This window comes from Mesoplodon mirus (assembly GCF_964341445.2).
Source record: "Mesoplodon mirus genome assembly, chromosome: 13".
Classification (NCBI taxonomy): Eukaryota; Metazoa; Chordata; class Mammalia; order Artiodactyla; family Ziphiidae; genus Mesoplodon; species Mesoplodon mirus.
In genome coordinates this window covers 39,403,991-39,416,090 of record NC_138989.1, presented here as the reverse complement: position 1 = coordinate 39,416,090, position 12,100 = coordinate 39,403,991, and the positions used below count along the sequence as shown (strand labels likewise).

General features: G+C 39.8%; 1 long non-coding RNA gene across 3 annotated transcripts in view; it reads left to right on the top strand.

Moving 5' to 3' along the window:
* The window catches only part of LOC309814499, a 338,026-nt gene that overhangs the window by 39,213 nt on the left and 286,713 nt on the right, over window positions 1-12,100 (top strand). For 2 of the 3 annotated variants that reach the window (XR_014295697.1, XR_014295698.1), the window contains exon 2: window positions 3,815-4,077. This is a non-coding gene — a long non-coding RNA (uncharacterized lncRNA). Of the gene's footprint in view, window positions 1-3,814; window positions 4,078-12,100 lie in introns of those variants that run through there. The other variant, XR_014295699.1, reaches the window with a different exon arrangement.

Here is a 12,100-nt window from a genome sequence, read left to right as displayed (position 1 = left end):
CCCAGCTGGCAATCTCTTCCTGAGCACTTCTGGGTGGTTTGGCTTTTTAGCAATTATCATGTGACTGGAGACTTTTTTAAATGGAAGGTTGCAAGAAAGCAGTTTTCTTTTATTTGATCTATCCAGGAACAAAAGTCCCTGGCACACACTTCAGTCCCAGAATAAATAAGCATCTACTCACTGTATTATAATTACTTAAATATCAGCATCATAACAGAGATGCACTGGGAAGATGACCGGATTTATAGCCAGAAGATCTGGGCTTGAGACCCAGCTCCGTCATGTGTAATTCTTTGACCATGCCGCATTAGGAGTCTCAGAGAGATTAGGTGACCTGCTCAATGCAGCAAAGCATCACAAGGACCTAGAATCAACACCCCAGAAAACTAAGCCCAAACTCCGATTTCCTCAGGCTTCCTTGCCTTCTAAACTGTAATCCTCTTGAGGTGTTGGCTAACATGGTGCTAATGTTAAAACAGAAATTTGGGAGTCCTACTGATACTCTTCAGGCTCTCATGACACCAGAGAGCTTAAGGAGGCCCATATCTTGATGACATATCTTTTTAGCTAAAAAATGTGCATATCATTACTTTGCATATGCAGTCCAGCCTGTAATTTCTCAGTTCACTTTAACTGCAGTCCCATGACTGACACAGATGTTATTGCTCCCCAATTACAGTGTTTTCTGCTTGGAGGCATCTTGTCTTCTGTAATATATCATGAGCCAGAGCCCCAGTGCTAAACATTAGCTAGTAATTTATGATCGTACCTTCTGAGGCAGAGAGGGCAGCCATAGCTCACTTTGGACTTGGAAAAGCACTCCACGTTTTCCCTCAGCTCTTTTTTTTCTCTTTTCTTTTTCTGCATTTGCTCATTACTATATCTTTTCAATTTAGGGATGGCCTGGATCCTGCCATGTAAATCAAAGAAGAGAGGGCCTGACTCAGCCGCCTAGCCTGGGTCACCTGGAACCCATTATGATACAGGATCATAAACACCTCCATTTTCCCTTCAGAGAGAGACCAGACCCACTGAAGTTAAGCTACCTGCATAAGAGCTGAGTGCGATCAGCTGTACTTAATCTTTAAATGTCCAACCCACTGATAACCTTTGGTTTGCTTTGATAACTATGAAATAAATTCTCACTGCATTGGATACCAGCATTCTGGTTTCTATTCAAGGCTGTGGTGCAGATGTCGCGGAATCTTGGACTGGACAGCAGTCCTTGGAGATCTCTGGGGCTAGTTACTGGCTTTCAGGCACTTAATTTCTAAGCCTCCCTCTGCCAACTTTAAATTTCCTCAGGGAATGACACAGCGTTTGTGCATTACCAAGCTTTAGGTACTCCATGGAGTGGAAACCATTTGGAGGTGGGAGAAGGGAGAAAAAGAGACATCCATCAAATTCAAAGCTTTACAATGCGTTATAACAGAAAGAACACTGGTCTGAGTTTCAAGCATCTTGGGTCTGAATCCAGCTCTTCTGTTCTTGTCCCCTACCCCACACCCTCCCAGCTGTGTGACCTTGGGAAAAGGATGTTAACTCTTTTGGTCTCCATTTTTCTCCTCTGTAAAATGAGGGGAATGGTCAGTGCTGCTCACACTTTCATGAATATATGAATCACTTGGGGATCTTGTTGATTTACTGGGAGGATTAAGTTAGTTAATGTATATAAAGCTGTTAGAAGAATGGCTGGCTCATAACACTTGATAAATATCAGTTTTATTATTATTTAACATTACATACTGAGAATTTCCTGATGTCATTTAGAAACACTTCAGAAATATAACCTTATGTAGACTGAAATATCCTCTAATATGACTATCCCTATAATAATTTAATTATCCGTTTTCTTATTTTTGTCTATTATAATGCTGTTCTGAAAATCTTTATATGTGATTCCTTGCCCATAGACGTAAATTTCCTAAACGTAATAGGAAGTAAATCTAACAGGTTTCACTAAGATCCAAACTACAAATCATTGGTAATGATCAAATTAACTTCATTTTAATTTAACAGACATATGTCACACACCTCCTGTGGGTCAGGCACTGTGCTGGGTGTTGGGTACAGAGTGGTAAACAAGACAGGCATGAACCCTGTCCTCAAGGATCTTATAAGCTAGCAGCAAAGTCAGACATTAAAAATGTAATTACAGCAAAGCATGGTGAGTATTACGACAGGGAAAGTAGAGGGAGCACATAACAAGGGGGCCTAATTCAGGAGAAATTCAGGAGGAAGGGTTGTTTATGCTGAGTCTGGATGGATAAGGGGGAGGTGTCCAGTGACGGGGAAGGGCAGGAGGCTGAAAGAATGATAGGTACAGAGATAATTATTAATATTCTTCAGTTTATATTCTAATGGTTTGTTTATCTGGTAGTTGCTGTTTTAATTTTAGTCTGTTAGAACATCAAAACTCCTCATTGAGTCTATCAAAACAATAAATTATACTTCTTTTGTTACTCCTCGAGACAAAGCCAGTGATAATTTAAATAATGGACTAAAAGTCCTTAATGGGGTAATTAAATAGATCAGGTAGTTAAATAGGTTAGAACCAAGTGTTGCCTGGGTCACTCTCTAATGGAATGATGATCATAATAGACACTAGTGGCAACATGTATGTGCCCTCAAAGCTATAAAGTAATAATGAAATTTAATTTTAAAAGTAAAGAACTAACTATGATGGGAATGCCTATAAATAATAACTTATTGGGCTTTCACCTTAGAAAGTCAAGTAGCTTATTCAGACATGAGAATTTGTATCACACTTGATTGTACTACGGTCATGTCTCCATAGTGATGTAGCATCAGGACTTTGAATATTCCTAGAAATCCATTCCTCATGTATTGGGGTAAATCCTAGCTGTTGATGATCTCAGTTTTATGTGATTTATGCTTCATAGTTATTTACTCTAATCAACTCGAGAGTTGAATCAAACTGACTGATACGTTTATACTTAATATTCACCAAAATTATAACAAACACAGATTCGGGATTCTCAATGCATATGTACACTGCTTTGATGATGTATTTCTGGAATTCGGGAATATCCAAGGTTATGATATGTTATTGATATTAGCCTGTGCTGGAAATGGAAGTGGGTAGAAGAGCTTGTTTCTATTTTCTCCTCATCCCAGTCATTCATTTATTCATTCAAGAACCAAAGGCTGGGGCCTCCCTGGTGGCGCAGTGGTTGAGAGTCCGCCTGCCGGTGCAGGGGATACGGGTTCGTGCCCCAGTCTGGGAGGATCCCATATGCCGCGGAGCGGCTGGGCCCGTGAGCCATGGCCGCTGGGCCTGTGCGTCCGGAGCCTGTGCTTCGCAACGGGAGAGGCCACAACAGTGAGAGGCCCGCGTACAGCCAAAAAAAAAAAAAAAAAAAAAAAAAAAAGAACCAAAGGCTGCTGTGGGGCACAACAAAGAGAAGAAGACACAATCTTACTTTTATCTTCAAGTTGTGGAGATAAATATTCAGAGTATAATAAAGCTGGCTGGGTTTGACTGGGGATTACTGTTGGTGAGAGGAGGATATGAGTTTAAGTTGAAGGTAATGGCTCTGTCATTTATATCTAGCAAAAGTTCAAAGAGTATTTGATAGATCCTCATGGTAGACATTTCTGTCATCACCTGTGAGCAAATTAATATTAAATACATCCATGAGCTACCATAAGTACTTATTATTGGGCAAAAATAATCTTAATTTGTGTTCATTTTAATCATAATTCTTCATACAAATATTTTTCACTCTGAATTTATATCTTATTATGAAATAGTAAAACCGCATGGATTTTTTTTTTTTTTTCTTTTTTGCAGTGCACAGGCCTCTCACTGTTGTGGCCCCTCCCATCGCGGAGCACAAGCTCCAGACGCGCAGGCTCAGCGGCCATGGCTCACGGGCCCAGCCGCTCCGCGGCATGTGGGATCTTCCCGAACCGGGGCACGAACCCGTGTCCCCTGCATCGGCAGGCGGACTCTCAACCACTGCGCCACCAGGGAAGCCCCCGCATGGATTTTGAAGTCACACTGACCTCAGTTCAAATCCTGGCTCTACCATTCATGAATTATATCATCATGAGGTAAATAAAAAATTCTGCAGTATCAGTTTCCTCATTTATCAAATGGATGTGTGTGTGTATACATGCATATGAATGTCTATCTATCTATCTACCTATCTACATTGATATAAGTAGATATTCTAAATTAGCAGTTAAACTGTAAATTAATGAAGTGTATTATTAGAGCAATTAGACTGCAATGTGGTATACAGAATATACAAGCTTGAAATTAGAAGTGTTTGAAATTGGTAAGTTAAAAAATCAGTAATGTGTTGGCTAAATTATAGTGATTTAATAATCAAGCCAAACTAAAAATTAACTGGTGCTGTAATGATTTATATAGAAGTATGAGGCCAAATCTACCCAGGTTATTTTATTATATTCTCTCTCTCCCTTTGATATCTGAAAATGAAGTCCCTTTCTCTGGATCCATCCATCTGTAATCAAGCTCCTGCCCCCAATTTATTCAACCAACGTCCTGTATTACCAGCACAGTAAGGTAATAGTAAGGTATAGTCAGGCCAGTCACCTCTGTGCTTTAGGACCTTCCTTTGCTTATTCCCACCTTCATGCAGGTCTTTGTTTTCAGGGAGCTTATAATCTTGTGGAGAAGAAGGACATTAAAAAAAAGTAATTATCGAAAAGTGAGATGAGTGTTACATGAAATTTACGGGGTGCCATAAAAACAGAGAGCAGGGGAACCTAATCTGGCATTTCTGAGAAATGCCATTTATTTATTCAAAAAAATATTTGATGAACCCTTAGTATGAGCCAGACATGTGTTAGGCCTAGTTGGGAATTTAAAAGGAAACATAACAGACATAGCCTGTAAAAATGATGTTTAGGCTGGAACCTGAATGATGAATAGGAAATAACTATGTGACAGGAGGTAGGAGAGGAAGATGATTTTCAGAGGATACTGCAGGGCTGAGCGATGGTTTAATGTGGGGTAAGAACAACTGTGCTGAGTCCAAGCTAGCCCTGTGTTTCTGGGTAAATTGGGCAGCTGGGTAAATGGGAGTGCCATTTACTGAAACGATGAATTGTATGTTTAGGGAGTGAGGGGGTTGGAGATTCATTCATTTATTTATTCCACAGCTGTGGAAAAGAGTAGAAGAGAGAGTAGCCGCTGAAGGGAATTGTAAGGTGGAAGAGACTCAAGTATGATATAAATGTTGATAAAAAGAAGGTACCACTGAAGAGTGGGAAGTTTAAACCCCCAGAGAGAGGGAGTGATAGCTGACATGGGATTCTCAAGAAGGTAGGCAGGAGAGCATGAGATCTGGGGCAAAGTGGAGGGATTACACTTAGATGGAAGGAGGGATACTTGAAGGACTAACAGAGGGATGGAAGAGTGGCTGCTACTTGGTGAGAATGGGGGGCCCTGGTAGTATTTTACCGACGTACAGAGTTGTTGCCGATGCATGAGGTGACATGTCCTTATGGTGTGTCAAACACAGGCAATGGGTAGCAGCTGCTGAGGCTACTGACCACCATGTGACAGAGACAGCAGTTACTCAACTGTGTCCCAAGAACCCAAGAGGATGGAACTATTCTTGAGTGTGCCTTTGCTTTGCTTGTAAAATATAGGTTGACCGTCTGACAGGATCTGGCCTAATATCATGGAAAGAAAAATCACTTCCATCCCATCATCTTGTATTGATTGTTATTTCAGGTCAACATATATTTTGCAACAGTGCTCTTGCAAGGATTAGTATTACATGAATAAAAAAAACCTTTTATTAAACAAAATACTTTTTACAGGATTTTTGCATTAACTTTTGAAACTTATGACTAAATTGTTAGCTCTATTTATGATTCAGTCAAGGAGAATTTCACCAGTTCTCTCTAAAACCCACTCAAAAATGAATACAGCTTAGCAAAGTACAATAGATCCTTTTTTTTTTCTTCAGAGGACTTACTTCAACAGGTGTAGGTAAGAAGAAATCTAAACTTAAATGTAAATGTGCCTTAAGGTCGGCACCAAAGTGTTCTGTGTTACCAAATATTTCAATTACTTTATTTGTATTTTTTAATCTTTAATTTTGCCCTTTTAATGAATTTACCGAAATCAAATAATACCTTGCTGCTTACTCTACACGGGAGAATTACGATGGACTTTTTTTCGTATATAAATGAGGAAAAGCATGATATGAACCATTCACTATCTAACAACTTTTGAAGATTCAACTCTAAGCTTAATTTCAACCAAACCACTTTGGGAGTTCAAGGCAGCTGTTCACACTGGTGAACTGATCTTGCCAAACCATTTCTAGCCTTGAGTCAAGGTAGTCTGTTCACACAGAGGGAAGGGTTAAGATGAAAATTCATATTTAAAAGTATGGTTTCACCTCCTTATTTTTCCCTGAAGAGAAGTTATTTCTTTTTTGTCACTTGGTACCAACTGTTGAGTTAAATCACTTCGAGATATATGGAAACTTTTTTAATGTCGTTGGCTTTAAGACTTGATATAAGAAGGGAACACAGAAAATGGTCACTTCCAAAGACCATCAAATCATTCTTTTAAGAGACTTTGTTACTATACCTTTCACTTTTTTTTTTTTTTGGCTTCTTTGTGAGAAACTGTCCACACAGAACTCCTTTATCTAATGAAATGTGATTCATCAAGGAAAAGTTCTAGGGTATTGGTGATAGCATCTTTAAAGGATATGTTAGGACCTGCCCTCTGAAAGAAAGAACTGGAAGGAAGTGAACTGCTGAACTGCTTGTCTAAGCCGGAAGACTTGTATCAATCTCAGAGAGTTGTGTTGGTTCAGTGAAAGTATTATTCACAGGGAAGGAGATTGGAGGCTCCAAAAATAGATGACCCTTGACTTGTCATTGCCTTTTTTTTTATTAAGTGGAATTTATTTTTTTAATTTATTTATCTTATTGGAATATAATTGCTTTACAAGTCATTGTCTTTTTAAGTCTGAAGTCACAGATACATAATTGTATTAATTAGTGTATGGGGAATCCTTTTCTTCTTAACATTAAAAAAATTATAGTCCTTATAGTTGTTTATAAGATTTCAAGACTCCTCCAAAGTGGAAATCTGAAAAAAATTGCATTATAAATTATTTGGAAGTTTCTCTTTGTAGAACTAAGCCACATGTCAAACATTTCATATATCTTATAATTTAGGCACCTACTCAAAACTTTCTTCTCATGTTTGATTATAAAAGAGTCCTTGAATAAGAAAATGAAGACATTTGCTGGTTTTCACTGGAGCTTTAATCAGTTGATATCTGACAGGTGCTTTTATTTTCCTGGCCTTGAAATCTTTCTGGATGGGATGTGGGAGAAATATTTGTGAATGCCCTCTTGGTTAGCAAATAAATCTTTACTCTTTTCATTTTCTTTTCTGTATTCTTAGCTCATCATCCTCCCTTCAACACACACTCACATGACTCCAAAGTTCTTGCTCCTTTCCCTCCATCAAGGGCAGAAAAAGGCTTTCAGAGTCGGCTGACTGATTTGCAGCCACCCATCCATGGCCTGGCTGAGGACACAACCTGAATGTCTTCAGGTTCCATAGCCTTTGAGTACGAATGAGGTCACATAGCATTAACACCTGGATTCTGCTGCCCACAATATTTTACACTTGACTTATGTAGGGCCCAGCAAGGCTCCCCTACGCATTCCTGGCAGTTTCCTGGACTGTCTTGCATTTTACCAGATTGTGTCAGTGCCATCTGGGCTCGGCTCCCTCTGGGCCTCTAGGTGGTCAACTTGGGCACTTAATATACTCAGCTGGGCTCTGTCCAGTGCACTGCTGTTTCCTTCACCATTCCTCTCTGCCAGGCATAGCCCTACCTTAGTTCAGAGGCTGTCTCTCAATTTTCTTTTGGCTTTTCCCTCTAATCCCATCTCTTCAGAGCAGATCAAAAAGCTCAGTTAACAAGTTTGGGTGGAAAACCAGATGTCTCCAATTCCCTGCTTCTGTGCAGATCACAGGGACCTTTTCTTCCTTTTTAGTCTAATGTAAAAGCCCTCAGGCAGAGTAAACTCATGTAAAAGAGGAGATTCCCAGAGGAGGTGTACCTTGATCCAGTAATGTTTCAGCCTCCAAGGATACAATGTGAATTGAAACAAAACAAACATTTCTTGAGCATCTACTTTGTGCTCTGCCCTGTGCTAGGTACTTACCTTTGCTGTTTCATTTAATTCCTATAGTCCTCTGTATTACGCTGTTTATTATTATTCTCATTTTAGGGATGAGAAAACTGAGGCTCAGAGAAGATAAGGAATTCACTTACCAAAGATCACAGAACTGATAAGGGTGGAGTTAGGATCTGGTTCCAGGGTCCATGCTTACTATCTTATACATTGCCTCTCACTCTGGATAAGTTACTTTCATTACAGTAAAATTCACCTTAGCTTTTAAGAAGAAAAACTGCTCTAAAAAAAAAAGACAGAAACAACTCAATTTTTCTGTAAACTTAAAACTGATCAATATAAAGTCTATTAATTAAAAAAAGATATAAATACTCTTGGCTAAAGCAGGTTAAGTGTTGTGTTTATACATCATCATTGTTATCACTATTATTTTAAAGATTCACAAGAATAAATGACATAATTCATGTGAAAGTACTTAGAAGGCACCACATTATGTGAAGATTACGATATGAGAATAAGAAATTACCTTTTTACATGGAATTTACCTTATCCTAGTCTTGTAAATCGGTGGGATATTTGTATAGTATTGTGAATCATTACCTATTAGATGAATCAACATAAACTCAGACTTTGCGGCTGCTGATCTGATACTTTTTACCAGCAAGAAATTGTTTTAAAAGATTCTCTCCAAGGAACTTAATATTTTGTAGAAGATCTTTTAGTCTTGTTCCAGAAGCCAAAACCCTGAGTTGCTATTCTGTTGAATGAAATTTAATACAACAGAGTTAATCTTGCAATAGTTCCTGTAACTGTGACTTGGGAAAAGGAAGGGAGTGGAGCTTCGCAGACAGCCCTCAACCACAGAGAATGTGTGTGTGAGGGAGGGAGGTGGGAGACTGTGCTGAAACAGAGGTCCGGGGAAGACTCCAGGAGGCCATCTTCAGCCAGACAGGGCTGCTTTCCTGAGAAGGCCCGACACGTCGGGACCCAATGTTGATAATTTGGTCCATTACTAGCTGATAGTTGTTAGAGAGGAAGTTGTTTTGCCTTTCTATGTGAAATATTCTAGTTTTACTTTCTGTTTAACTTCCGTTGGAATGAGGAGGGTCAAAGGGTATCATTATACTTTAGAGCTTCCAAGGGGCTTTCCAAAGCTGTCTCCTTTCTAATTCTTAAAACAAGGTAAGATATTAATTTGTTATTCATACTTTTTTTTGGCAGATAGGAACTATGATTTAAAGAATAAGTGACTCTGCAGCTGCTGGGACCGAGGCATCCACAGCTGAATGCCTCCCTCCTGTAACCCAGAGCTCTTTCACAAATTTGGGAGTACTTCTTCTCCTCCTTGCACCCTTGGCTCAGTGGGTGCTAAAATACCATATTGAATGCAATTATAGAAAAGTGTTCATATTTTTCAGGTGGCATTTAAGAAAGATGGCTAACAAAAAGGAATACCAGAAAGCACTAAAAACGGCATACCTTTCCAATCTCTCAATCTTCTACCAGTAGTGACCCCACTATTCTCCTAATCTACCAGTTCAAAAAGTCATCTTTGACTACATCCCCTCCTTGTTTTGCCCTGTATCACTGGTCCTAACTGGTGTCATGGAGAGAATGTGGCGTATATGAATGCTGCCATGGGCATTCAGTTCACTTATTACCAATATAGTGTGTACTATCCATGGTACTGTTACTATTTCATGCTTTTTTTTTTTTTTACTGCTTTTACACCAAGGCAGACATAAATAGTATTAGAACAAATATGGCTGGCTTGGGAATTCCTTGACTATAAGGAAGAGTAGATGACAGATATTCTATGGAAATTAGAATTGATGGCATAGCTACAGATTTCCCTTCTTTGCAGAAAAACCAGTTTTGATCTCTAGCTTTGACATATCTGCAAAGATGCTGGAAATAAAATTACTTCTGACATCGTAGTTTTCCCTCACTAGTTTAGAACCAACATAATAAGAGAAATGTTGAATGTCCAACCAAGTAGCAATTCAAATGAATCCCACAAGAACAGGAAACCAAGTGGAAATCCAAATATAAGCTGTACCCTAAAGTTGCCATCAATAATCCCTGAAGTGAAAACAATAAAATTAGAATATTGTTTGGGTTGCCCTCCAACCTGATAACTGAACAAGAAATCAGCCTATTTTCATCATTTCCAGTTTAAGAGTTAATGAGGTGGAGAAAGTCCAACAGAAACTGGGCAGTGACGTTTGCTCCTTTGTCAATGACAAAATCATGTAGCAATTTCCTGGCCTGCAAAAACATCCCAATAAATCTCCTGCGTATACCATTAGGAAGAAGTTGTGTGGAACTGGGTGGACTTCAGAAGGCTGCTAACCTTGGGCAGCTGGGCTGTTATCCTGCTCTTATTGCTCAATGGAAAATTCAGTGGAATTGCTAAGTAACAGGAGACTAGGTTCAGGGCCGTAAATCTCCGAGAGATGCTTGCTGACATCCATGGTGCTCTGCAGAGTGAGTTTACCAAGGTCATTCTTGCTGAGCTTCCTTTGAGTTGGAGGCTACAGCTTACTGTCAGGCCCAGAGCCAGGCTCTTAATCATCGAGGAAACCAGAAGGTGAGGTGTGGGGAGGCCATGAAAGTTACCCTTAGGCCTGGTCCCAGTGTCAAAGGGAGGCTGGGAAGGAGCCCCATACAGAATGGCAGCCCCTTGGGAGCCTTCCTACTATAGCTGAGAGCCTTCCCTGCACCTGCTGCTTTAGTCTTATTACTCAGTCCTCTGGGGACTTCCCACCATTCATTGAATCAAGTATAAACTTCTGGCCACTGTCTTCAAAGTCTTCTCATTATGCTTTAAACATCTGGGCATATCTCCTAATGATTCTTAGATTTAGCCACAGTGGTCTTCTGATATCTTCATTTGGCTTTCTCCCTTATCCCTTTTAAAACTTAGTCACCCACTGATGAATGACTGAGTTCCCTTCCTTTGAATTTGTTGTGGGTGACAAAAATACCAAAGGGCAGGCAGAGTCTAAAGGCATATTTGGACGCCCTTTGGAAGCAGCAGTGGGAGAGGGGATGAGAATCCAACCAAGATAAGTAATCCAGCCATGAGGAAGATTGGGCTCACTCTACCTGGGGAGGGAGGAAGGTGTCTTGGAACAGCTTCAGAGTTGCAATGGGAAGATTAGGGACTCTGGAGCCCTGGAGCCCTACATTTAAGGTTTATAAATACTAATGTGTTATTTCATTCATTCCTCACTGAAGTGTCATGAGATGGGAAAAGCACGCATTATCATTCCCAGTCTGAGGTGATAAACTCAGATTCTGAGTGATTATAAGACCACGGCCAGTAAGTCTGAACCTGTCTTATAATCATCAATTATATCTATTTTATGCCAGGGGTCAGCAATTTCTTTCGTAAAGGCCCAGGTTAAAAATATTTTAGGCTTTGTGGGCCACATGGGCTCTGTCACAACCACTCAACTCTGCTGTTGTAGTATGGAAGCATCCATAGACATCCATAGACAATACACAAAATAATGGGCATGTGTGTGTTCCAGCCAAACCTTATTAACAAAAATAGGCTGCAGGTCAGATTTGGCCCATGGACTGTAGTTTGCAGATCCCTGTCTTACGCCATAAAGCTGTAATAGACCATATGTCAAGAGTAAGTATTCATAGACTATTAAATACTTTTGTAAGTTTGAATTCTCAAAATGTAGATATTAAGTAATAGAATGTAAAGGAATACAACTTAACCTCATGTGATTCAGATAACAAGGAGACAACACAGGGAAGCTAGTCAATGCTCAGGTTACTTAATAGTGAGGTAACAGGTACCCAGGAGATGCCCACAGCAGATAAGGGAAGTGGATGATGCTGATGAGTTGATTTTCCAGGTGCCTCTGCAGTGTGAGTGCCCTGGGAACCTCATGGATCTTTTCTCAGC